This window comes from Protomyctophum parallelum (genome assembly GCF_964188405.1).
Source record: "Protomyctophum parallelum genome assembly, chromosome: 5".
NCBI lineage: Eukaryota > Metazoa > Chordata > Actinopteri > Myctophiformes > Myctophidae > Protomyctophum > Protomyctophum parallelum.
In genome coordinates, this window is record NC_139702.1 from 49,143,440 (window position 1) to 49,170,061 (window position 26,622).

Here is a 26,622-nt window from a genome sequence, read left to right on the forward strand (position 1 = left end):
GAACAGTAGGAGTGTGTGTACAGTACATTAATAAGACAGTGTATGATTGAGACGGTGAGAGTGAGAGGGACAATGAGACGGTGTATGATTGAGACGGTGAGAGTGAGAGGGACAATGAGACGGTGAGAGTGAGAGGGACAATGAGACGGTGAGAGTGAGAGGGACAATGAGACGGTGAGAGTGAGAGGGACAATGAGACGGTGAGAGTGAGAGGGACAATGAGACGGTGAGAGTGAGAGGGACAATGAGACGGTGAGAGTGAGAGGGACAATGAGACGGTGTATGATTGAGACGGTGAGAGTGAGAGGGACAATGAGACGGTGAGAGTGAGAGGGACAATGAGACGGTGAGAGTGAGACGGACAATGAGACGGTGTATGATTGAGACGGTGAGAGTGAGAGGGACAATGAGACGGTGTATGATTGAGACGGTGAGAGTGAGAGGGACAATGAGACGGTGAGAGTGAGAGGGACAATGAGACGGTGTATGATTGAGACGGTGAGAGTGAGAGGGACAATGAGATGGTGTATGATTGAGACGGTGAGAGTGAGAGGGACAATGAGACGGTGAGAGTGAGAGGGACAATGAGACGGTGTATGATTGAGACGGTGAGAGTGAGAGGGACAATGAGACGGTGAGAGTGAGAGGGACAATGAGACGGTGAGAGTGAGAGGGACAATGAGACGGTGTATGATTGAGACGGTGAGAGTGAGAGGGACAATGAGACGGTGAGAGTGAGAGGGACAATGAGACGGTGTATGATTGAGACGGTGAGAGTGAGAGGGACAATGAGACGGTGTATGATTGAGACGGTGAGAGTGAGAGGGACAATGAGACGGTGTATGATTGAGACGGTGAGAGTGAGAGGGACAATGAGACGGTGTATGATTGAGACGGTGAGAGTGAGAGGGACAATGAGACGGTGAGAGTGAGAGGGACAATGAGACGGTGTATGATTGAGACGGTGAGAGTGAGAGGGACAATGAGACGGTGTATGATTGAGACGGTGAGAGTGAGAGGGACAATGAGACGGTGTATGATTGAGACGGTGAGAGTGAGAGGGACAATGAGACGGTGAGAGTGAGAGGGACAATGAGACGGTGTATGATTGAGACGGTGAGAGTGAGAGGGACAATGAGACGGTGAGAGTGAGAGGGACAATGAGACGGTGAGAGTGAGAGGGACAATGAGACGGTGTATGATTGAGACGGTGAGAGTGAGAGGGACAATGAGACGGTGAGAGTGAGAGGGACAGAGAGATTGGCCAGACACACTCCATTGCTGTTGCTCTTACTACAGTACGTATGCACTTACACACTTGATATGTTTGATATCTTCTTCTAAGTGATGTCTCTTACTTGCACAAGAGACTGCAATATTCTGTCTATTTTTTGTTTTTTGCATACCCCTTATGTATATTTGATATTACCTATTAAGTATTTAGTAACATTAACAACATTTAGTAACCCAACAATCTGACAGCACATCTGGACCCATTTCTCGTGTGTGTGTGTGTGTGTGTGTGTGTGTGTGTGTGTGTGTGTGTGTGTGTGTGTGTGTGTTCGTGCATGTATGTATAGATAATATATATATATAGAGAGAGACATAGAGAGAGAGAAGATGGGTAGCTCCCAATCAAAAATTGTACCATGATAACATAGGGTACACCCATTTCCACCTAACAAGACCGAACTATACAGTATACAGCCATTTTGCATTTCACAACTTTTTGCTACTCCTCCAATTCTTTTCCCAAACTCCACAAATTACAACACATTATACCTGTAGTCATGTGATGAATGTTAATCATACCAATCTTTCATGTTTCATAATCTAATTAGCTATAATTGGCTTCCTAAGTGTGCAGAGGGGGTTAATTCATAAACTTTATGATCATAAACTGATCAAACCCATATCTGATTGAGGGGCCTCTAAACAAAGCTGCTGGAGTAGTTCTCACTATATCATAAACACAAGATTTATTTAAATTGTATTAGCTCACCTCCTAAAATGCTTTCACTTCTGGGGTTCCACAAATGTTAAAAGTTATAGAAACGCTATTTGGCCCAAAAGCTTATTTGAGTCCTGACAGCTGCATCCCACATCTTACACAGCCCTGGGTAGGCAACCCAGCCTGGCAGTGATATGTGTTCAGCAGAGCTCCCCATTCTAGTTTAAACTCTGCAACCAATGACAAAAGTTCCCCTGAAACAGAGTGAGAAGGAAAAAGAGTGAGAAGGAAGAAGAGTGAGAAGGAAGAAGAGGAAGAAGAGTGAGAAGGAAGAAGAGTGAGAAGGAAGAAGAGGAAGAGGAGTGAGAAGGAAGAAGAGTGAGAAGGAAGAAGAGGAAGAAGAGTGAGAAGGAAGAAGAGTGAGAAGGTAGAAGAGTGAGAAGGTAGAATAGTGAGAAGGACGAAGAGTGAGAAGGAAGAATAGTGAGAAGGATGAAGAGTGAGAAGGAAGAAGAGTGAGAAGGAAGAAGAGTGAGAAGGTAGAATAGTGAGAAGGAAGAAGAGTGAGAAGGAAGAAGAGTGAGAAGGAAGAGTGAGAAGGAAGAAGAGTGAGAAGGAAGAAGAGTGAGAAGGTAGAATAGTGAGAAGGAAGAAGAGTGAGAAGGTAGTAGAGTGAGAAGGTAGTAGAGTGAGAAGGAAGAAGAGTGAGAAGGAAGAAGAGTGAGAAGGTAGAAGAGTGAGAAGGAAGTAGAGTGATCTCGCTCTCTCTCTCTCTGCTGACCTGCTCTTCTCCCGTCAAGAGGGGGGGAAAACGACAGCAACGTGCAGTCAAGTACACTAAATAAAGCTCCATAGAACACCATATGCACAAACGTTATATCGCCTCCTTCAGACATACGAGTTCAAAGATAAGCCTTACCTTGTGAGTGTTCAGAAGGTGGTATTTCCTTAAGCGCTTGAGTGAGTGAGTGTGTGTGTGTTGTTTTCTATCTCCCGTCTTTATCGTGCACTGCAGTGTGTGTGTGTGTGTGTGAGGGTCTGCAGTGGGTGACCTCTCCCTCCTGACTTCCTCTTGTGTGTAATCAGGTCAGCACAGACCCTCTTCAACTGCCACTGCTCAATCAAAAGGGGAGGAGCAAGACGAGTGTGAGTGTGTGTGTGTGTGTGTGTGTGTGTGTGTGTGTGTGTGTGTGTGTGTGTGTGTGTGTGTGTGCATGCTTGCGCGAGAAAGAGCACGTGTTTTAGAATGTTTTTATAAAGTGGGTGTGCATGCACCCACATACATATTTCAATAGATAAGGATAGAATGATTCATACTTCTGCAGCACAACTATGATCGGTGATTTTATTGAAATACTCTGAATGGCAGGCTGTCTGACTGAAATAGCACAACATCATTTTGGAAGTTTGAAATAACTTTTGTGACCATGATCATCAGAGACGTCATATTGCCAAACATGAGGCTCACACTGAACAATTGAAGTGGCACTATGTAACTTTTGCAGCCCTTCTCTTCAATCGAGACATTTAAATTGTGTCCAAGTTCACGTCTCACCTAGACACAGGACCTGGCACGTATTCTGACCTGATGGTCAAGATTCAATTCATCCCCTGAGCAAGCAGGCGGGCTCCATTAGATCAATAGTAAAAAATGTCAGCACTTGCTGGTTACAATCCGGGTTAGAAGACGAAAGAGTTCAGTCAGGGAGTGTAAATGTAACGAAACATTCATACACTTTCATAGTTAAACTAGAAAAAGTGCCCTTCTGGGCACAGGTCTCCACCAGGTTATCCACAGATCCGTGCAGTTAGAGGTAAAACACTTTTCGGCCAGTTATAGCGCCACCTTGAGGTTGAGTTGAAATTGTTCATGTGGCATTTTGTCCTCGGCCTAGTGGGAATGTGGGTGCACAATTTCACGGAAATCACGCGATGTGTTCATGATTTGCAGCATTTTGTTTGAAACTGAGCACTCCTGTGAACTTTGGAAGCCAATCTTAACCAATCAGGATGGAGTGTGAGAAATCTGAAAGACCGGTTTGGTTGAATGGCTCTAGAGAGACTGTGTACCAATTTGCGTGATGTGTGGACAAAATCTGTAGGTGTGCTGTGCAAAAACTTGTTTTGCACAAAGCGGCCTCCTGGTGGCGCTATAACAGGCCGTTCTGGAAGGTTTGGGGCAGAGGTTCATCGTTGGCATCCAGGGAGTGTGTGTGCAAAATGTGGCATCGACCGGGTTAACGGTGGCCGAGATTAGCTGCTAACGGACGGACACACACACGGACGGACACGCGGACGGACGGAGTGCAAAACATACTCTCTCCCCATGCCTTCGGCCTGGTGGAGACAATGAATACACAGGATTTTATAGTGTAGAGTGGATTGCACAAGAAAGATTCAGACAGCGGATTATACATTAGACAGCAGGCAGTTTTGGACATGAGGTTTCCACCCGACACAGACGATATGCTGCTGATCATTTCTCAAAGCTTCCCACTGTTGATTGTGTTTTTCCTGCCTTCCAGGAAACCAATCAACTTGCAGAGACTTGAAACTTGCTTGAGCTAGGTAATACAACACAGCGAACTACCTGTATGTTACCTATATTTGTTGTTAATATTGTGTGGTAAATAATGCAACTGTAGCTGTAAGTGTGGACTGATTGTACACACTTACAAACTCGTAACTGGAAAAAAGATTTTACCCCGACAGATTATTTTAACATGGGTAGTCACCTGTATGAATTAAACAAATTTCATCAGGTAGTAGTAGTAATAATAATAATAATTATTATTATTATAATTATAATAATTAATAATAATAATACAAAAAATAAAACGATGGTAAGCTTTAGAAAATGGGGAGCAGCAGTAAGAATACATGATGTCATGTTTCGTAGTAACATTAAAAACAAGCATGTTTTTTCACATTCATAAATCTGAAGATTTGCGTTTATCAACATTGCTACAAAGTTGTCTCTCTCTCCTTTTCACCATTCCAAACACAAAGGAGGGCGAGACACACCCCACAGTAGTCCTGACAGACCTGGACTACGCAGGCAGCCCGCTCTCTGACCATGTGGAACAACCCCAGGAGCGCCTGACTAGAGTGGAATCAGAGTGTGCCAAGGTTGGCCTCCGGCTGAACGCCAAGAAAACTGAAGTTATCACCTATAACATCCCATCGGAGCATCCACCTCTGACAACAACAGGAGGCACTGCTCTGAAGGAAGTCAAGGACTTCAAGTACCTGGGCTCATGGGTCAACTCAACGGAGCAAGATCTTAAAGTGAGGAAGGCGCTTGCATGGAGGGGCCTGAACAGCATGGCCAGTGTATCGAACTCCAACCTCCACCGTCAAACCAAACTTAGCTTCTTCTATGCAATGGTACAGTCTGTTTTCCTATACGACAGTGAATGCTGGACCCTGAAGCCAACCCTGCAGAAGTCTCTAGATGGGTGCTACACCAGAATGCTGCGTGCAGTACTTAACATCAGCAAGAGTACACATGTACAAGAATCTGTATGATGGAATGCCAAGGGTGAGCCAGAAAATAGCAGCCAGGAGAATGGGATTAGCAGGACATTGCCAAAGACACCAAGAGCTGCCAGCCAGCCAACTAGTGACGCAAAGCACCAACAAGATGTATGGAGAACCGAGATGACTGGAAGAGACAAGGAGGGCTCGTCTGAGAAATAGACCTCAAAATCTTCAGTGAATGTGGGCAAAAATGTACCATGTTAGGTCTGTTTTTATACTCAGAGCTTAATTAACACCAAGGATTTTACTGTGTGGAACATCAGGTGTCCTGATTTTGTCCAGATTTTAAAACCACACAGTACCGTGGAACTGTTTTGCATTCCACTTTTGTGTTTTGCATTCCACTTGATATGCATACAGGGTCATTTCCATGTCTGAAACACTTCCAATGTTCAGTATAATATAAACATTTTTCCAGGATTGGTGTGTGTGTGTGTGTGTGTGTGTGTGTGTGTGTGTGTGTGTGTGTGTGTGTGTGTGTGTGTGTGTGTGTGTGTGTGTGTGTGTGTGTGTGTGTGCGCGTGTGCGTGCGTTGTGCATGCATTTCAATATCTGAGGGCACGGGTGTGCATATACTGTATATGGCTTAAGTATTTAGGGATGTTAATAGTTAATCGTTCGATTAATCGCCGATAAGAAATTAGTCGTTAACAGTTAATAACTAATCATAATTAATCGAACATTATGTGGTTCTATCATTGGGTGGTTTTCTGTGAATGTAATGCTGTCTGCGCGCGCGAGGAACGCACAGCGGCACATACAAAGATGCCATTGCCTGGTCCTGTATCGTCAATGGTCAAATAAATATTTGATTAAGGAATATAATATGCCATTTGTATTATTTCTGTATGTCAGCAAAATGTAGATTTGTATGTTAGACATTGATTGAGGGAAATTAAGATTCTCAGATTTTTATCAACTAACCGGTTAATCGACCGATAACCTTTTCAAAACGTATCAATTAACTATGAATGCATGGTAACGGTGCAGTAGCTACCAGTAGCTGCATATTGACAGAGGTAAAGGTGCAGTAGCTACCAGTAGCTGCATATTGACAGAGGTAAAGGTGCAGTAGCTACCAGTAGCTGCATATTGACAGAGGTAACGGTGCAGTAGCTACCAGTAGCTGCATATTGACAGAGGTAAAGGTGCAGTAGCTACCAGTAGCTGCATATTGACAGAGGTAAAGGTGCAGTAGCTACCAGTAGCTGCATATTGACAGAGGTAAAGTTGCAGTAGCTACCAGTAGCTGCATATTGACAGAGGTAAAGGTGCAGTAGCTACCAGTAGCTGCATATTGACAGAGGTAAAGGTGCAGTAGCTACCAGTAGCTGCATATTGACAGAGGTAAAGGTGCAGTAGCTACCAGTAGCTGCATATTGACAGAGGTAAAGGTGCAGTAGCTACCAGTAGCTGCATATTGACAGAGGTAAAGTTGCAGTAGCTACCAGTAGCTGCATATTGACAGAGGTAAAGGTGCAGTAGCTACCAGTAGCTGCATATTGACAGAGGTAAAGGTGCAGTAGCTACCAGTAGCTGCATATTGACAGAGGTAAAGGTGCAGTAGCTACCAGTAGCTGCTACTCCTTCTGTCAACTGTCACCGCTTTAGTCTACGGGCTGCACCAATCACAACTGAAATCTGGCCCTGTCTATTTAGCCCTGGGCCGATTACCTGACTTTTGTGTCTGCAATTATGCTGCCAATGTGTGTCTTGATTTTTAACCACTTAGTTTCATCCCTATTTTGAGCAATTTTTTTTTTTTTTAAGTTTATTATTGTTAAAATGGTCTCAAATATCAGTCGGGCTCCGGTACTAAAACAATAACATCTATTCTGGTCACGGTCAACGACACAAATGATACTTGCTTTCCCACACTCAAAACTCTATTGGCAATGTGCATGTCTATACTACTGTGAAAATGTGCAGCACTGTGGGGGTTATACTGCAGCCAGGAGAACATTTCTCACCCAGATTGATGGTCCCCCTGCATGAACCATTCAGAGAGAAATACAACAATCCCTCTCCCAAAACCCCTGCACTCAGACACGACCCAAAGACGGATGATTTGTGAGGAGACCAGGGACAAGCAAAGAGCTATGGCCATTGGCCACACACATAGAATGGGAAGTTACAGCAATGTCAGGGAGGGCGTGAGTGTGTCCAAAGAGTGCATGTGTGATTGTTTTTCTAGTTCTCTTTCTCCATGTGTGTGCAGTGGTACTGCTGTTGAACATTTCCACATCCACATTAAGAACACCACCGTGAACCAAACAACATCAACAATTCCCCAAATAGTCCTCTTCCTCGTTTATCTCGCCTTGGCCTAGAGACCCCCCACGCCCACGGCGAGCTCAAACTCTTCCTCTCCACCTCTTCCATGAGAGAAAACAAGACGTACTCTTTGTCAGATTGAACGTGTTCAACATCATCTCTCTGTATGCGGGAGAGCCCCGTCTTCCCACACGGGTCAGAAGGAAAACAACAAGCAGAGTGTGGATGGTTTTCTTCTCGCCGGGCCAAACCTCAGAAACCAGACACTCTTATAACGGTGGCCTGCAACGTGTTGCGCACCAAAAAGCCATATGGTTTTGCCTCAGTGCGAAATGCGTCACAGTTATGTTATGAAGCTCTACACACACTATACAGCCCAACCCCCCACGTAACATTTGTGCATTCCTGCATCGCTGGAAATAAACTGGCAAACCTGCAACTGCTGTGCAATGTAAAGACTGTGTGTGTGTGTGTGTGTGTGTGTGTGTGTGTGTGTGTGTGTGTGTGTGTGTGTGTGTGTGTGTGTGTGTGTGTGTGTGTGTCCATTTGTCCTGTGAGGTGGGGAAAGGCCAGCTGTAAAAATAGCCTGGAGTTTATACTTTGGAGCTGGGAACAGAGAATAAAAGACATGGGCTCAGCAGAAGGCATCAGCATGCATAGGTGTTGAATAACCATGGATATGTAGAAAATGGCCACCTACAGACTGCTGTGTCACTTCACATCGCAACACTAAACATAAGAATCCAGCATTTCTTGTGACTATTCTCTCACACCAAAACATGGTGTGCATTCATCTCAAGTCTAAGACATGGATGCGTCGGACGGACATACATAAACAAACATCTCATTCTCGACAGTCACAAGCTTTTCCATAAAGTCAACTTGAGAAGGACATACCAAATCCAAGTTTCTATAAAAAAAACTTTCCAGCTCACCTAAAATGTCTCCTGTTTTCTGTGGAGCACCTGAGCGAAGAGCTTCTGGTAGAGTCCAATATTCTGTAACTAGTGTGTTTTCACTATGTTCTTGGTCCTTGCACACATGCCTTCGTCAATGTGATCGTTTTATATCAATTCTCTACAAGGATCACCTCAAAACAAAACAAGCCCTGCCTCTGTCCTCGACTCCATCCATCTTTCCGTCCGTCCCTTCCCTCCCCCTCCCTCGATCTCTTACTTACACCATGCGTCCAGAAGTCCCTTCACTTTCATGTGCAGCTGTGAAATTCACACCCAAGCAAGCGTCATTCGACCCCCCCCCCCCCCCCCCCCCATCACCACATCCCCCACTCCAACCATCTACACAGCAAGTGTCCAAAGAACACAAACCCCACTAGCCATGCTGCTATCTTTGCTAGCGGTACACAACATCAAACACTTTCAAGTCTTGCAAGGACGAAAGGCTGTGTGGGTCTTTTGCAATCATAACAGTGTTGTTTTCCTTGTACATTCCCGTGTGAAATAGGAAGACAATGTGATTGGTCATTCAAATATATTCGTTAACCACTTTCACCCTAGCGTCCCTATTTTGGGCGGGGTGCATACTTAGTTTAGACTAGTCATTGGTTAGACATGGGTTAAGGTTAGGTTTAGGTGTGCTGCCCCGTGGGAGGTTAGGTTTAGACTAGTCATTGGTTAGACATGGGTTAAGGTTAGGTTTAGGTGTGCTGCCCCGTGGGAGGTTAGGGTTAGGGTGAGGGTTTGAGATAGGTTGTAGTTGTAGGACTAATGTCTAAACTAAGTACAGCACCCATTTTGGGCATGTTATTATAGGCAAACATTTTACTCTCAAAGTACTTTGGACAAGTATTCATCGTTTCGCTCAAGACGGGGAAGTTATTCCACATAATTCAATAGAAAGTGGAGAAATGGACACAGACAGACAGACAAAGTGGAAGTGCAGTATGGGGGGGCAGACACAGTAAAATAAACACAGATAGAAGATGGGGAGGAGGCAGAAGAGTGAGCTCGATAAAAAAACTGATCAATAGTTTTAAACAGTAGTCCAGTGGGAATGACCTAGTTTCCCAAAACAGGAAGAAGCTCCATCTTTTCTGTAACCAGCTCTGAGTTTCACAACAATCTGAAACAAAACGTCTGTCTCTCTCCCTTCTCTTTCATACAGTATACCCAGTGTGAGCTTGGCTTACATTTAACCTGTGCTCTGACGAAGTGAAGCATTAACTATGAGCGCGCTGGTTTAAACATTAACACAGGAAAGTGCAGGAGGCAGCTGTGGCTGTGTGTCCTGCGTGCAGAAGCTACTCTGACAACCACTCAGAACATTAGTACTTAGCTCTCAGTTTTCATCAACACCAAACCAGCTACATCTCTCACTTTGTTTTCCAGGAAATGGCTTCTTTGTGAAAAAGAGAAAAAGGAGAGAGGGAAAAAAACATCACATAAGGCAAAAAAAAAAAAAAAACCCTCGTGGAAGTTTCCACTTTGTTAGCGCTTTTTATCTTCCTGGTCATCTGTTCCCAACACACACTCTGGACTAAAAGATTTCCTGTTTTGCCTCCTTTTGTCACTGTGGTTGTGTTTGCGGGGGTTTATTCTGTCCAGTAGCTAACTTTAGAATACATCCAACACAAGGACCAAGGAGTGTAAAATCTATAAAATTTAAACATTTAATTTAAACCGTGGATTAAAACAGTCAACCTGCTCATTTAATAGGCAAAAAAGATGTAATGGCTAGATCAGGTTTGGGGGTATTTTGTTGTGTGGTGTGGTGTGGGGCTAGTGGAGAACACTGAGATGTCAGTCCTTCATTTGAATGTTCAGAACTCAGCCAGAGGGGATCATGAAACATCCCTGCTGAATGGCTGATGCACTGGTGCTCTCAGACTGTTGCGTGTTACACACACACCTGTGAAGGAATCATTGTCTTGTGTTCTAAAAACTCAATAACCAAGGTTGATCTTTGGCCGGTCTGTTGCACAGCAGCCGCTTAAGGTTTTTGAAAACTGACCTTAGTTCAGTTAGTTTTACATATCACATCTTGAATCTTGACCCAAACAAAAATGGATGGAAATAAAGTGCAATGTCCTTGCTGAAATGCTAGAACTAAAATGTTGAAACGCCTGCAGGTTGAGCCACTGGTTTAAATGTTATTCTGACGTAAACTGAAGATACTTTTATAAGACCTAGTCAAGATTTCTAAACTATCCAACAAAGTCGGAAACATTATTTGTTAAAGCTCAAATTCATCTGTCTTATATTGCAAATGTTCCAATCTGTGATAATATCATTAGACAAGTGCAGTCACTGACACAAATTCTGTCCAAACAAAACCCAACATAATCAAGGTGCCAACGTCCAACCATGATGAAAAGCCGTTTTCAGTGGGCTGCCTGTGGTGCCAAATAAACATCTCCACCACAGAGAATGGTGCCGAAGAATAACACCACCTTCACAAGGTCTCGACCACAACCACAGTTGGTGAGAAGCTGAAGAACATCGGCAACGAGAGGATTCATTAATAAATGGCGTTTTATATATATATATATATATATATATATATATATATATATATTATTTATATATATATATAAATAAAAACAAAAGAGGGAGATTGGAGAAAAGAAAACAAGCTTAAATCGGTTTAACTTGAGAGCATGCACTTGGTATCAAAACGCAATCTCTAGATCTTTACCTGGTGCTGAAGAGTCCAAACTTTACGTAGGTAAGAGTGAGAGAAAGAGAGTGGAGGGAGGGAAAGGTAAGGCAAGCTTGCTGACCAGTGATTGTTGCCCGAGTGAGTCTGGCCACTTTTCCTGCCTTTCCTCCCCTCCCCTTGCATAGAGTCTGCAACACCCTGCTCCAATAACCCCTGACCCGCAGGAAGTAGACACAATGGACTGAAAATAACACAGCGCGCGCACACACACACACACACACACACACACACACACACACACACACACACACACACACACACACACACACACACACACACACACACACACACACACACACACACACACACACACACACACACACACACACACACACACACACACACACACACACACACACACACACACACCCCCCCTGGCAACAACCAGCCGCCCACCCCCCACCCCCTACACTATGGTGGACCGCGGCCAAGGAGGAGCACCTCTGATAGGAGAGAGGCTAGTGGATGGAACCAAATATACCACCCCCTCACCAGGCGGTGCCAACTGCCAACATGCCTAGGACCACTTGACCCCCCCCCCCCCCCCACACACACACACACACACCTTACATTCCCAGAATGCTTATGGATATCTGTCCTGCACATGCGCATAATTGAGAGGGCCGGGTCAGTACACATCCACTGGACTTCATTCATTGTCTCCGTGTGTCCGTCTGTGGACAGCTAATCTCCGGCACCGTTGGCTTGATCGCAGCCACACTCTGCACACACACTCCCTGAATGCCACAGCTGAACCTCTGCCCCAAGGTTTTCACATTGGCCTCTTATAGCGCCACCAGGATGCCGCTTTGTGCACAACAAGTTTTAGGACAGTACACCTACAGATTTTGACCAAACATCACGCGAATTGGTACACATTTTGAATGGTCTTCTAGTGTGCAACTTTGACGATGGAGAGGGCCACTATATTTCCACACTCACTCCCTAGGGCCATATATTATACTGTCGTCGAAAAAATAGCCGATCTACAGGCTCAAAACGCGTAGCGCTGCGACACGTTTTGTGCTTGTAGATCGGCTATTTTTTACTACATTCAAATTGAAATCTTGAATTATCTTTTGCTATTTTAGAACTGGAATCCTGAAAATGTACATTTTTATGTCATTTCAAATGCCTTTAATTATACTTGTGTTGAAGCAGTGAGCTACTAAATTAGACTGAAGTAATTAAAGCGGTTCATGTTTGCATGTTGTGGAATTGTAAACAGCTGAAACCAATATTATATCAGTATTCTGACATTAACCTGAGGGCCGCATTAAGTGAAGGTGGGGGCCGCGTGTGGCCCCCGGGCCGCCAGTTGCCCACCCCTGTTCTAGAGCCATTCAACAAAACGGGTCTTTCAGATTTGTCAGATTCCATCCTGATTGGCTAAGATTGGCTTCTACAAAATGCCGCAAATCATGAACACATCGTGTGATTTCCGTGAAAATTGTGCACGCACATTCCTAATGCCACTGGAACATTTTAACAACTTTGTACGCACACTCCCTAGAAGCCAAGGAAAAACCTTCATATTTCACATCTGCTCTTTATAGTGCCACCACGAGGCCGACATATGTAAAACACACTTTCTCTAATATTACTCTCACTTTATCCAAATTTCACGCAAATCGGTACACATGCTCTCCACAGACAGACACACACACACACACACACACACACACACACACACACACACCCCCTCCCCATATGCTAAGATATCAGCATATCACACGTGTGTGTGTGTGTGTGTGTGTGTGTGTGTGTGTGTGTGTGTGTGTGTGTGTGTGTGTGTGTGTTTTGTGTGTGTGTGTGTGTGTGTTGTTGACAGCACACACAAACTAAAACAAATATCTACACGTAATCCACATATCCTTAAATTTCAAATGTGTTTTTGACAGCTTTCATTGTGTAAGTAGTATCTGTGGTGTGTGTGTGTGTGTGTGTGTGTGTGTGTGTGTGTGTGTGTGTGTGTGTGTGTGTGTGTGTGTGTGTGTGTGTGTGCCACAGCCACACCCAGTCATACCTTACTGATGGTTTGAAATTGGCATTATCATAAAATCTACATGAACTTGTAAATACACCAATATTGGTGTTGTTTTTATACCCTTGCATGCGTGTATGTGGCACACATGCACACACCCACAAAACCTAATCCTCATCCATTCTGTGAGCAGAGCAGCAGCAATAGCAGCAGGCTAATCCAATCAGAGACCAATGAAAACGAGACCAAATCACATTTTCTGGCCATGGTCCATGGAGAGGTTGACTTGGTTCTGATCCAATTAGCCTCTCTGTGGCCAGGAGAGGAGACACTCCACCAGGAAATGGCTTGAAACGTCACATCTTATGATAAGGAAAGACAGATTTTGTTAGACGTGTGCTGTAGGGGAGTCTGCAGCGCTTTTCTAATGTAAAACAGATTTCAAGCACCTTCAAGGTTGATGGTCAGTGCTTCGAGCCTTGCAACGTTGTAGTGGTGCTACTGCTAACCAAAAGTCCCCCTATTTCCCCCTTTGTCCGCTACATGTGGCTATGTTGTGGAAGCCTATCACAATTACCTCTGTATCCACATCAAAAAACAAACGCAATGTTGGGGGTGCCTGGTGGCTCAGCCATTAGCACTATATGATCCTACTGAGTGCGAGGACCCAGACAGGGGTCGAACCCGACCCAGTCTTGTCTCGCATGTCTCTTCTCCTCACTCCATGTCCTTGGTTTCCTGTCTCTCCGTCTCATTTTTTAGGCCAAAAATAAAGCTTTAAAAACAAATCTAATGTCTAATGATCAAGCATGTTCCTGGCTTTGAGAATACAATACATTAAATCTAAGCAATTTATGTGGGAACTCCTGTAAGAACCTACGCTCATAACTGGTGAATCACTTCCTTTACAAGAATTTATTTAGGCATTTAGCAGTTGCTCTAATACAGATCAATTGTGTTAACAAGTTAAGTGTTCTGGTGTTCTGACACTTAGCCGTGATGGACATCGTTGCAACATTTCAGTTATTGTACAGTGTATCTAATCAACAGGATATGTAGTTTATCAGCCGGAATTTAAATTGAACAAATTAGATTCTTGCTCAAATGTGAATATTGATTTTCCTCCACAAGAATTGAGATCACGAAAATCCATGAAAAATATTTAGTGTTTAGTCTGTAGTTGATGAACATTACTACATTCAAAATGTGGCACCTGGAGCCAACTACTGTGGCTTTAAACAGACAAGAGACAACATCAAATGCTTGACTTAAATCTCTCTTAAAGTCCCCCTCTTGTAGATTGGACAGCCTACTAGTGATGCAAGATTCTTGCTCAAATGTAGAAATTAGATCCCATAGGTGTCTGTAAAGAAATCCCCATACCAGTGACTGGGAGAAGAACATGTAGTAAAAGGGAGGTTCCTAAAAATGTGTAATGTCTCTCATTACATAGTCCACAGTCCCTGCAGATCCACTTCATGGTTCTTTACATTCTAAGGTTTTTTGGGGCATTTCTGTTGCGTTTTATTTGGATAGAAACAAGCAAACAGAGAGGCATGAAAGGCAGGGGGGATGACATGCAGCAACCACCGAACCAGGTGCGGGAAGCCTTATGTGGTGTGTGCAACAGTGCGCTCATACCAGGTGAGACACCCCTTGTCAGTTTACATTTTAAACTAGTATTCCTGGATGAAATGAAGGTATCCCGACCTGTTAGAACCACTTACACTACTCCTGGTCTAAAATCGAATCCGGATAAAGTATTCCTTCCTTCCATCTATACCATACATTGTCTTTAATGTCACGTATATCCAAGTATAACGGTCAACTTTCATTTTTTTTACAATTCATTACATGCGTTGTGTGTATGTCTTGTTCTACAAGCTGATGTGTTGAACATGTCAAGGCCTGTTGTTCAGCAGAAAGAGACACACCTCCATTTCCAGCCAGTCCCACGAAACTTGCACACACCTCCACTCTCGACTGTCACCTTCAAATGATACTCTGCTTCACTTTCAGTTGAAAGGAAAAACACACACGTCAACACACAAGCTTGTATGTTGTAAGTGTGCGTGTGTGCTTATGTGAACCATGTATGGTGATGACCTTTACTGAGACAATGTGCACACTGCACATACATTCTAGGCCATCAGAAGCACAAGGCAGGTTAACAATGCAGATAATTTCCCACGCAAGTCAACTGTTGTGCAACCAGCCCATAAGAACAATGTCAGCAAGTTTCTCCTAAGATTCTCTCTCTCTCTCTCTCTCTCTCTCTCTCTCTCTCAAATATTAGCATTGAAGTTTTAGTGAGTGTAAGATTTGTAACAAAATATCAGCCTTTCTTTGCAATGAAATGACACTATTGATGGCTCAGTGCAAGTAAGATTTGTAACGAAATATACATTTTGGTGGTCAGTCTTAGTGTTTAAATTTTCCACAATCCACCAACTTTCAGATGTAGTTAAAGGGGTTTTAGTAGGCCTGGGCTGGCCTAGAGGGCCGGGCTGCCAAATGCAGGGGTTCGACTCCCAATCCTGACGATATTTACTGTGTTTATACTGTGTTATTATAAGTATAATCAAATTGGCATATATAGTCATATGCACAGTACTTCCAAAGTTTAGCTGTTTTAATTTTGGACATGTCACGTTCAATAATTATCTTCATTAACCGTAAGGGATGCAACAAAATAGGAAAATGTATGTGGATCTCAGGTATTCACATCTGCATTGGGACATGGTTTCAAACTGATCAGAGCCCTGTTATATAACTTCCATTATAAATTTAAACTTATGTGAAAAGAAAAGAGCATAGGTACTTCTGTGGCCTAATGACAGACTGACAGTGTGCACATTTGGCGCTGATCGGTCCAGTTCTTTGAAAGATTAGGTCCAGACGGACAGAAAGACAGACAAAGATGGCTAGCCTTCTACAATGTAAAAAGGTCATTTTAGCATTTTAGGGTTAGGTATTGTGACGGTTTGCGCCATCATTCCCAGTTTATCTCTGGTATGCTCTGGTGAGTCTGCAGGTCTTGCAATGGTGAGTGGCAACCAACCAAGACATCAATCAATAGCTATTAACCTATTGACTAGGAAACGGCATTAAGCTCTGGGCTGCAAGAAGGAATTGGATTGTGTGAGTGCTGTTAATATGCGTTTATAAGTTTATGAGTGTTGTATAGATGGACACACACAGTATGTATGCAGTTATTGTCTCAAATTTGTTTTAGAATATTGATTTGATGCCGATAATTAATGCAAAAGTGACCCTGCATATATTGTATCTCCGCCAGGACCGATCAGCATGACACTTTGCACACACACGGCCAATAGGCCAAGGAAGAACCTTGGCCTATTCGATATATGGCACTCTCTGCATTCGTCCATTCGATATATGGCACTTTCTGCAAAATGGGCACCCCGCAAATGTTTGAAGCCAATCATATCATAGCCAATCAAAATGGAATGTCTTGATAACATAACTACAGAGATAATGCATACCAAATTGTGTGAGGTTAGACAAAATCTGTAATAGTAACAAAAATATGTTTAGCAAATATCTCATGGTGGCGCTACAACAGGCACATTTGAAAAACAATTAGGTGGAGATTCATCCTTGGCCTACTCTTGGGAGTGTAAGTGAAGTTTCCCGCCGATCAGTCAAACGGTGCTTGTCGTGAAAACAGACCCCTCCAGCTAACTTTGAAAGTCAAATATCCAATTGGAAAATAATGAAACACAATGTTACTGACATTGTGAGTCAGTGACCCACACAACTGAACACCTCAAATAGCCAATTGTATGCCTGAATTACTGCTCACTTGTGTAAGCTATGGGTGGGAACTACTGCTCACAATGATTCCCAGATTTGACCAGATTACAGACTACGTAAATTGCCCTTTGCTTACAAAACGTACCCTATCCAATCTGCTTAGTCTGAGGGGAGACTGGCAACCCGCCGTCTGCCACGAGAACTGATGATGCCCCGAAGATAAGGGACGCCTCATCTGACTCCAGAACCTACAGTCGAGTACTTCTGACTTTAGGACACTCAGGGTCAGTGGTATCAAGTGGTACCATGATATCAAGTTCTCCTAAAACTGACATTTTTGCCTTTCCATATATCAATGGGATATATCAGTCAAACTGTTTATTCCTAGTTCATAAACACTACTAGCCTGGGTTCCAGCCTGAATCGCTGCGTTCCGCGGATCTGAATATGTCACTGTGCTCTCAGTCTGGAAAGTCTCCTATTCTCCACAGGTAGGTGGGACATATGAAGGTTGAAATGATTGGTCTGTGGTACGGGACGTGGAAAAACACAGTTTGATGTATAAATGCACACTACGCAGCTACTGCTGTTGTCCTACAACGTCCCCTTATCATTCACTAAACTCACCCCTCACAGCCGTCATTTTTTTTGTACTACTGAATCTGACAGTGGACTACTGAATCGTTTACTTTTTACCGTAGGTTTTTACTCTCAAGACTAGAACGGCACTATTTTTTTCAACAGTGAGAAGCATGGACAGAGTGGCGCTGGCTGATGACGTATCAGCAACAACGTGGCTACATAACAGAGACGTTATTAAATGCGAGTCAAGCAGCCTCTGTCCAGACTGACAATTCAGAATCACGGAACGCGGCGATTCAGGCTGGAACCCAGGCTAAAACACTACATACAGCCAGTAATGAGTAATTCTCCCTTGGGCGGGAACCCCTTTTGGTGTTCTAACCCTTCTGGACGGGAAACCCTCTTGGGGTTCTGTACAGTATGTAGCCTACAGTATTCAAAACACATTTATTTTTTGATGCTGCTATATGAATATTTGACATTTTTCAAAAAACTTAGGTCAGGATTTAGAAGGCGTATATTGAATCGGCCTCAGTCCAAAATGGGTTAACTACACAGAGCCAATCTTCCTCACTTTTCCTCTCCTCTATCTGATTACTGTTGTTGCCTCTCACCTGTTTTCTTCCCATCTATGCCTTTCGCCCATGCTACTCTCACCATTGTTTCTTCCCCTCCCTCTAAATGCCTTTGTGGCACGCACAGTCAGTGAAGTCACATGCACTTGTCGAAGCTGCATCGTTAGAATTCAACACATTCCATCTGCATGGCAGGCTCAGTTCACATGATCACTGCTGTTTGGCTGCCGTGGATAAGCGCTGAAACACTGCCCTTTGAGTTCTGTTGTTCAGCATTAAGCACAATATCACTATTATAGGTCAGCCAAATAGTATCCATCACAGTGAAGAGAAAGCACACACAGAACCAAACGCGACAACTAACAGACAGACACCCACAAGCATTGCGGAATATACATAGTTGAATAAGAACACTAATTATAAGACCAATGATTTGTGAGCCATAATCTGCGGTTGACAAATTTATGAAAAGTGTATTGTGATGACAATGGCTGACAGTGAATAAACAACGAGGCTCCATTCTGTCCAGACCCATATTCCTTTGCCTTGCCCAAAGGGAGCAACAAAAAGGCAAAACATTGTTTTGTTAAGAAACTTATTTATAGTGCCAAACATACCCCTGCTAGTTATAGGGTCAAATCCCGCCAAAGCTTTCCTCCTTTGCACTGTCTTCCTGTTAGCATCTCACCAAAGAAAACTATAAAGGACTTTCTCTTCTAACAGATAATCAGTGTGTTTGGTTCAATGTAGGTCCTCCTCTGAACCAGCCCCCCAGTGAATTATTAAATTCCCCTTGTATCCTCCCACTGCTGAAAGCAGAACTGCACGAGGGTATCAGAGAAAGGTACTGTTGACAGGACAAGTACATTTTTACACTCTGAGCTTAACAGATGTTCACGTGTTCACACTTTCAAAAAGGTGAACTATTTACCATTCACAATGGCCTCTCAAGTTTGCCAATACAACATCTACATGTTTATTTTCCTAAACAGAAATATTAAAATAATCTAGTGAATTGTTAAATTACTAACCTCAAGTACTGCCTGACGTTCAAACAGCTATTAGTCTCCTATCCAAACGGCATCGTGGAAGAGAGCTACTCCTCTAAAATGTGTCAAATCATCAAGTTATTCCATGAGTTCCAGGGAAATATTCATGCAATGCCATGAGAGAAGCTTGGAGAGGCGAAAGGGTCTCTCTCACACTCTGCTTCCAATAGGACTGAAGAGAAACCTACTATGACAAGCAGGTCTTCGCAGGCTCATTTCAAGTGTGTGTGTGTGTGTGGGGGGGGGGGGGCTCAGATATCCAATTGTAATCAGGGACAGTGGCCACTGCTCTGAGCCTCTCGGTCAATCTAAGCATTGGACATGTAGACTACATGTTGATTTACCGTTACTCAGCAGGTGGTGGGCTTCGTGTTCTCTGGAACCACTATGCTGTCCATATGAAGGAGCCTTTCCCTTAAAGGACCACTTCACCACTTTTCAACTTACTATTATATCTTCATATCCTCACAAATAATCATGAAAAAATGGCGCAGTTTTTTCCTACTCTGTCTGTGTCCCATAGGAGGGCTGTGGGCAGTTCAGAAACCGTCTTCAAGTGACATCATCGATGGGGAATACAAGCTAATATAAACTGCAGGCTTACTAGTCCTGAAAAGTTGCAATGTGAAAATGGAAGCCATCGTTCTCACGATAATGAAAATCTAAACATTTTTGTAAATAAATCGTGTTTAAAAAATAAATCTGGCCCAGGCGGTGGCGTAACCGTCTGGGCCCCCGACTGGTAATCCAGTCGCAGTGTGCCGCGGGTTCGACTCCCGAGCCCGACACGGCCTTTACTGCGTGTCTTCCCCCATCTCTCTCTCCCGTTTCCTGTCAGCCTACTGTCTGTCCCTTCAAAAAACCAATAAAAGGCGTAAGCCGCAAAACAATCTAAAAAAAAAAAGATCTGCCTAATGATGGTGTCACTGGAAGACGGTTTCTAAATTGCCCACAGCCCTCCTATGAGACAGACTGAGTAGAAAGGAATCGTGCCATTTTATCATGATTATTAGTGAGGACCTGTTATATGAAGATAGGTTGAAAAGTGGTGAAGTGGTCCTTTAAATACAGTACATATAGGTCTAAGAAAGTTTGGAATAATGCAGACAGATTCCTTGCGGTGTCAATGTTAATAGTGACTGACTTGCAGGCACTTGGGAAATTACGCAGGCCGGTGGCAGTATTTCACAGCTAGACTACAGGCTGAACACCCAGCCACTTCCCTCCCAGGCCAACTTTTCAAAGTGCGCTCACGCTGCTCTGGTCCGCATGCACACGCGCACACACACACAGACACACACACACACACACGCTGGCATGCACAACATGCAAACACACACCCACACACCCACACCCACACACAAGCATGATTACGTATTACATAAACACAAAACCATGCCACATGCACACATGAACACACCCACACTTGTAGAGCTGAAGAGGCAGGGAGACAGGGAGAGCCATGACACCAGTGGTCTATATTGAGTGCCATGCACACGCACCAGCTGGGGTCATGTCACACAGCACCACATAGCAGGAGTGCCAGCCGCGGGGATGTGTGTGAAGTGACAGGTGAAACACAGGATTTGAATGTGCACAGACGTAAATGGCTAGACTCCACGGCTGCCTTTGCCATCGATCGCTCATCATTACCCAGTGCTTTGAGGGGATTATTCTCCATGACACCATATAATTTAATAATTAAACACTTCAACCTGGCATCCTAGGCTCTTTTGGAACTTTCGGTAAACTGACTCACAACGTTTGGTGATCGGCATTGCCATGATTTTAATCCATATTTTTTAACTTAGCATTGCTGGCCATCTGCACGGCAGCTGGCCAAATGGTCAAAAACAGCAGATCCACAAGCTCACTGCAATGCATCTTGTGAGCTAAAAAGCGGTTAGGAAACCGGTGATCAAATATGCATTCCTTAATGTTAATCCCACACACAATCTGTCGCCGTGCCGAGCAAGCGACAGAAGGGCATTTAATAATTTATTATATATATTTATATATATATAATATATATATATTAAGATTTTCCATGCAGGCCAATTCAAACCTGCAACCTTCCGATTACAACTTCTCCATCCTCTCAAGCTTTTAGCACTGTGCAGACTGAATAAAACAAGCCATCTAATGTGAGAATTCTAAACCCATGAATAGATATGTAGTTCTGCCATGGATATTTTAGCCGATGCACTAATCGAGAGCGAGTCAACGCTCTTATCCAAAGCAACTTATGGCAGGTGTGTAGAGTCAAGTGAAACAATGTACTCTTATGTGACTTGAGCAACAAAAAATACTTGACAATGGGTTTTCCAGGCTATGTGCTTACAGGGCCTCCTGTTGGTGAGAGCTTGTACCTCAGTAATCAATTTCTCTGCTAAGAAAACCATCAATGGAGTAAGAACTAACAGTGTTTGGAGAAGCTTAAGAGGCCAAAGAAACATGTAGGCTGAGGATGCATAGAGAAAGAAATTAGAACTTAATTTAAGAGAGGGAAGGTAAGAGAAAAAGATACAGAGGGATCCCTTCTCCTCCTCTCTCTCCTTATCACCCCCTTTCTGTCCTGTAGTTACCCCTCCCTCTCCATCTTTCTTAATCGCCCCTTTCCCCCCCTCTCCCTCTCTCTCTCTTCTTCACCCACCATCTGGTAGCCATCAGAGCCTCATACAGGAAGGGGCGGCCATGACTCGCTGGGGCGCCAGGGAGCGGCGCCTGTTCTCTTCACATACTGCAGAAACAACACTGAACCAGTCCAGTCTCCCAGCCCAGCCCAGCCCAGCCCACTGAGCCCAGGAAGGAAGACTTGGCCTGGTTAGAACCAGCAGCACACAAACCCAGGCCATCGCACTCAGACTGACAGCAGAACAATCTCACATTACTGGCAACGTGCACCTGACAAGAAGAGCTGGGAACAGACAGCATGAGAGAGAGAGACAGACAGAGACGAGATAGTCAGGGATAGTCAGGGACGAGATAGCTTTTCTTATTGAAGGCTAGATAATGACTTCTACTTTGAGAAGAAGCACACTGCCCTGTCTCTTTCATCTCTTTTTTCATACGTCCCTGACTGTAGAGTGTCATAACTGCAATTCACCCCCCCCCCCCCCCCCCACACACACACACACACACACACACACACACACACACTTCGGAGTGCAAATATGGACCCAAATGCATGATTAACTTAGTTAAATGAACACTGACGATGGTACACACCTACAGGTGTCTCTTCATAACACACACACACACCCACCCCCCACCCCCCCCCCCCCCCCCCCCTCAGAGTCTTCCAGTCTCAGACTAGTAGAGACCATCTTTGGCCATGTGCAGTTCTCCCAGTAGCTCCCATGTGTTGCACATTCAGAGCAGCCTACAAACTAGGCTCTGGAAATAGAATGCAGCCTTATGACACAGATGCCTATTTTTAAATGTCTGTCGTCCATGTTTCCAGATATGCACTGTTGAGCTGAGCCCTGAGAGACAATGTAAATTAAGCATTGGGAATAGATGACTTTCAAAGCAACCCATCCATTTATTTATTTTATAATTCAGTAGCATGTATATTGATATATAAATAACATAAGTCTCGTCAGCATTGCAAATGAGGGGGAACCTCAATGCTCTTTGATAATAAATAAAGGTTTCAATCAATCAATCAAAGTCATGTTACATGCTTGGGTTTAAATTAATTAATTTAATTTTGGTCAAAGTGGGGCACATTTAAGGCTCTTGGCTTTCTGGAGTCTCACCCTTTTCACTGCACGGTAAAATGTACTGTATCTTATTTTATATGTCTTGGTGTTTATTTTACTAATTGTAATTGTAAAAGAGAAAATATCAGTGAACGGCAGGATAAATGTAGTCCTAATTTAAGTTTTGCAATACCTACTGCTGTCTTAAAACAAAGAACTGCAAACAAAAGAAAAAGGGAAAAAATTTAAATACTAGCCAAATACTTTGTTCTGTCATCTGTGCCTCATAAAAGAGCTGGGCTTGCAGTTATTCAACTTAGTGGATTGAATAACTGCAAGACCAGCTCTTTTATGATTGATTAAATCATTACCCCATGTGACAATTTTGGCACTTGACAGACTCAAGATCTGTGATGAAGTCAATACCAAGCATAATGTTTACACATTCATGTCATTTTAGCTTTCAGATTACAGAAGGTTCAAGAGCACAACATTATTGGGTACGTCAGCAACATAATGAGTATGCTAAACAGCAATGATAAAGTAACTGTTAAATACGTAATGTGATCTCTTTCAAATTCATCATGCCAGTGCAGAGTAATGCAACCTGTGTTACAAACGTGGGCTTTCTGGACCTGATTTGTTCCAGTTGCTCTGCTAATGGACGGGGAACTGTATCAGAACTGACTACTATTGAATTAGCATTGTTTGTCACCAGAGTGCTGTGATAGTTTTGCTGAGATTGCGAGAGGGGGTGGGGGGGAGGTGGTATATGTGACAAGGTAGTTAGTTGCATGACCATGATTGGTGACAGAAATAGCCACACGAGTCGATGGAGAAGTGCTAACCACTCGGTCAAAGTGACAGATGGGAGTGACTATAGCAGACCAAAAGTACACATTGTGGTCTCCCACATTGATCCGCTCTGACAACCACAGAGAGACAAGGAGATCACAGTGAATGATGAAGGAAATACAGACAACGATCGAGTCAACGGCAAGATAGCCTGGTATCCCTTTCTTTCTTTTTTTATATATATTTATTATCCCACGATTTTGTAACCCATTTTTCACCCCTGTGTCAATTATCTAATGTGATCCTGGGCTCTACACACCCTCCACCAACCTAGTCCCCATATATGGGGGACAAGGGGAGAGCAACGGACTTGAACTCATGCTTCCTTCATGCCTGAGTGTCCAAGTTGCTCCTTTACACCTGACAGGGGGGGGGGGGGGTTCCCTGGTTGGACGTAGCGCGTGGAAGGAACACGTTATTCCAACCAGTTCCTTTCCCCTCCATCAGGCGCCCCGGCTGGCCAGGGGGAGGCAGTTTAGTGACCAGGATTACTGCATGTTTTTTGTGAGGGTACCTACCCTAGGGGACACGGGGAGAACATGCAAACTCCACACAGAAAGGCCCTTTCGCCAACCCCGCCTTCGGGTATGAGCACTGATGGGCACGGAGGAGGAAACACGCCGCCAGCGCCCACAGCGCCCCGAGCGGGAATCGAACCCAGGACCTTCTAGCTGTGAGGCGACAGCACTACCAACTGTGCCACCGTGTCCCTTGATATGTATCAAGGGTAACAGGTACGGTCGCCCCATCCCTTTCATTGATATGTACCAAGGGTAACAGGTACGGTCGCCCCAATTCCATCTCGCCCCCGCTTTTTTCCGCCGACCTCACGCCGACAGCTCGGTGCTGCGGTTCTTCTATTCTTTATTTTGTTTTACTGAGAATAAGGTTAGAAATACGTTTAGGGTTAGGCATTGTTTTACTGGTGTTAAGGTTAGGAATAAGGTTAAAAATACGTTTACGGTTAGGCATAGTTTTACTGGTGTTAAGGTTAGGAATAAGGTTAGAAATACGTTTAGGGTTAGGCATAGTTTTACTGGTGTCAAGGTTAGAAATAAGGTTAGTTTTAACCGTTTAAGCATAATTTACTTAGGTTACTTTAGGAATACCAGGCAGTGCCGTTCCGCCGGCTGTACGCCCAAGGCAAGTTGGTAAAGGGGCGAGTTGTCTGGTATTCGTACCAAGTAGACTGCTAGACCGACTGCACATGTAAACTAAAAGAGCTGCTACCTTTAAACACACCTTAAATCTGTGGGGGTTTTTGTATGCTATATGGTCTTGAAAAATGCTGCCATTTGTCCCAAAGTGACTGAAATTTTTTAATAAAAGCTTTATACTCTGTATAACATGTATATAACGACACAATGAGACAATGAGAAATAAAACGATTTAGGGTACATAGTGAGAGCGAAGTGTAATTATTAAGTGCTCCTGAAATGTGTGCCCACTGCCCAGTGTCAAGTATGATAAATCAAATTATAACGAACTGGAACGAATGAACAAATGAAAAAACAAACAAACAATTGTGTGACAGATATGCAGGTCTAAAGCCATGTCAAAGTTGCACATAACAATATCTGCAAATTGTTTACCCAGAGTCACTAAAAGCGCCCTTTGCTGCCAATGCTGACACTCTCACTGTCTAATTGTGGTTTTGACCTTTGTTTGTGATGCAATGTAGATTTCAGGTCTCTCTCCTCTGGCTAAATAAACAGTTGAAATTGGAGGTCAAATGAATGAACCATGTATGCTCCTGTTGAGTGATTTGATAAACAGGGATAAACAGTGGACAAGTGAAAGTAGGCTATAATTTCATTTTGTTGATTTAGGATTAAAGGTTAAAAATTCATAACACCGTCTACGCAAGTACGCAATGAATCTGTTTACAGAGCTAAATATTGATTCAAGCAAAATAAAAACATATGACATAATACTAATAACTAATATTTTTCTCTTTTCTTATCTCTTGTCTTATTACTAGTAAGACGCCTGAGGGCGAGAAGCGACCTTGCGTGCACGCATCCGCCTCGTTGACAGCAGACTGCTAGGCGAGCGCTGGCGCTTTGGCATGGGGGGTCAGATCAACATGGAATTCATTCTGTACTGGCCATATAAGGAGTATGTCTTGAGTGTACAGGGTTTGATGAGGTCAGATCAATATCCATATATTAAGGGTTTGAGGACAGATGTAGAGTTGCTGGCCAATATTGATGAGATCTCCGTCACGTGATGTCATGAGACCTGGGCCCCATATATGGGGGCTTGCCTGGGGTGACCAACCAACCAAACAACACACTAACACGATTCCATAGTAAATAAATGCATGATCAATACATGATCATGTATTGATCAATCAATACATGATTGTGACCTGTGGTCGCAATCATGTATTTAAATGGCTGATCAGGTAGTGTGTTGACACAAGCAACATTGAACCTTTGATCACCTGCGTAGACTAGGGATTGGAGGCTAATCGTTATTAGCGATTATCGTGATTGAAAAAAGAATACACCCTTGTGAACTGAGCAGTGCAGTGTATGTGTGTCTGTCTGTGACCACAATGCGACCCCAATTAGATGACTGCTTAGTGTGAATGAACAATGTGTGACCTGATGACCCCAATCATCTGCAGGGGTCAATAGGTCTCTAAACA

General features: G+C 43.7%; 2 protein-coding genes across 9 annotated transcripts in view; one reads left to right on the top strand and one right to left on the bottom strand.

Moving 5' to 3' along the window:
• Window positions 1-26,622, top strand: part of smarca5 (SNF2 related chromatin remodeling ATPase 5) — a 342,548-nt gene that overhangs the window by 260,105 nt on the left and 55,821 nt on the right. The gene's annotated exons all lie outside the window — the stretch shown is intronic.
• Window positions 1-26,622, bottom strand: part of gab1 (GRB2-associated binding protein 1) — a 69,951-nt gene that overhangs the window by 34,035 nt on the left and 9,294 nt on the right. Inside the window, exon 1 of one of the 7 annotated variants that reach the window (XM_083765294.1) lies at window positions 8,701-8,892. The exons of the other annotated variants lie outside the window; for them this stretch is intronic. The gene's annotated coding sequence lies outside the window, so the exon portion shown is untranslated. Of the gene's footprint in view, window positions 1-8,700; window positions 8,893-26,622 lie in introns of those variants that run through there. 7 annotated transcript variants of the gene reach the window in all.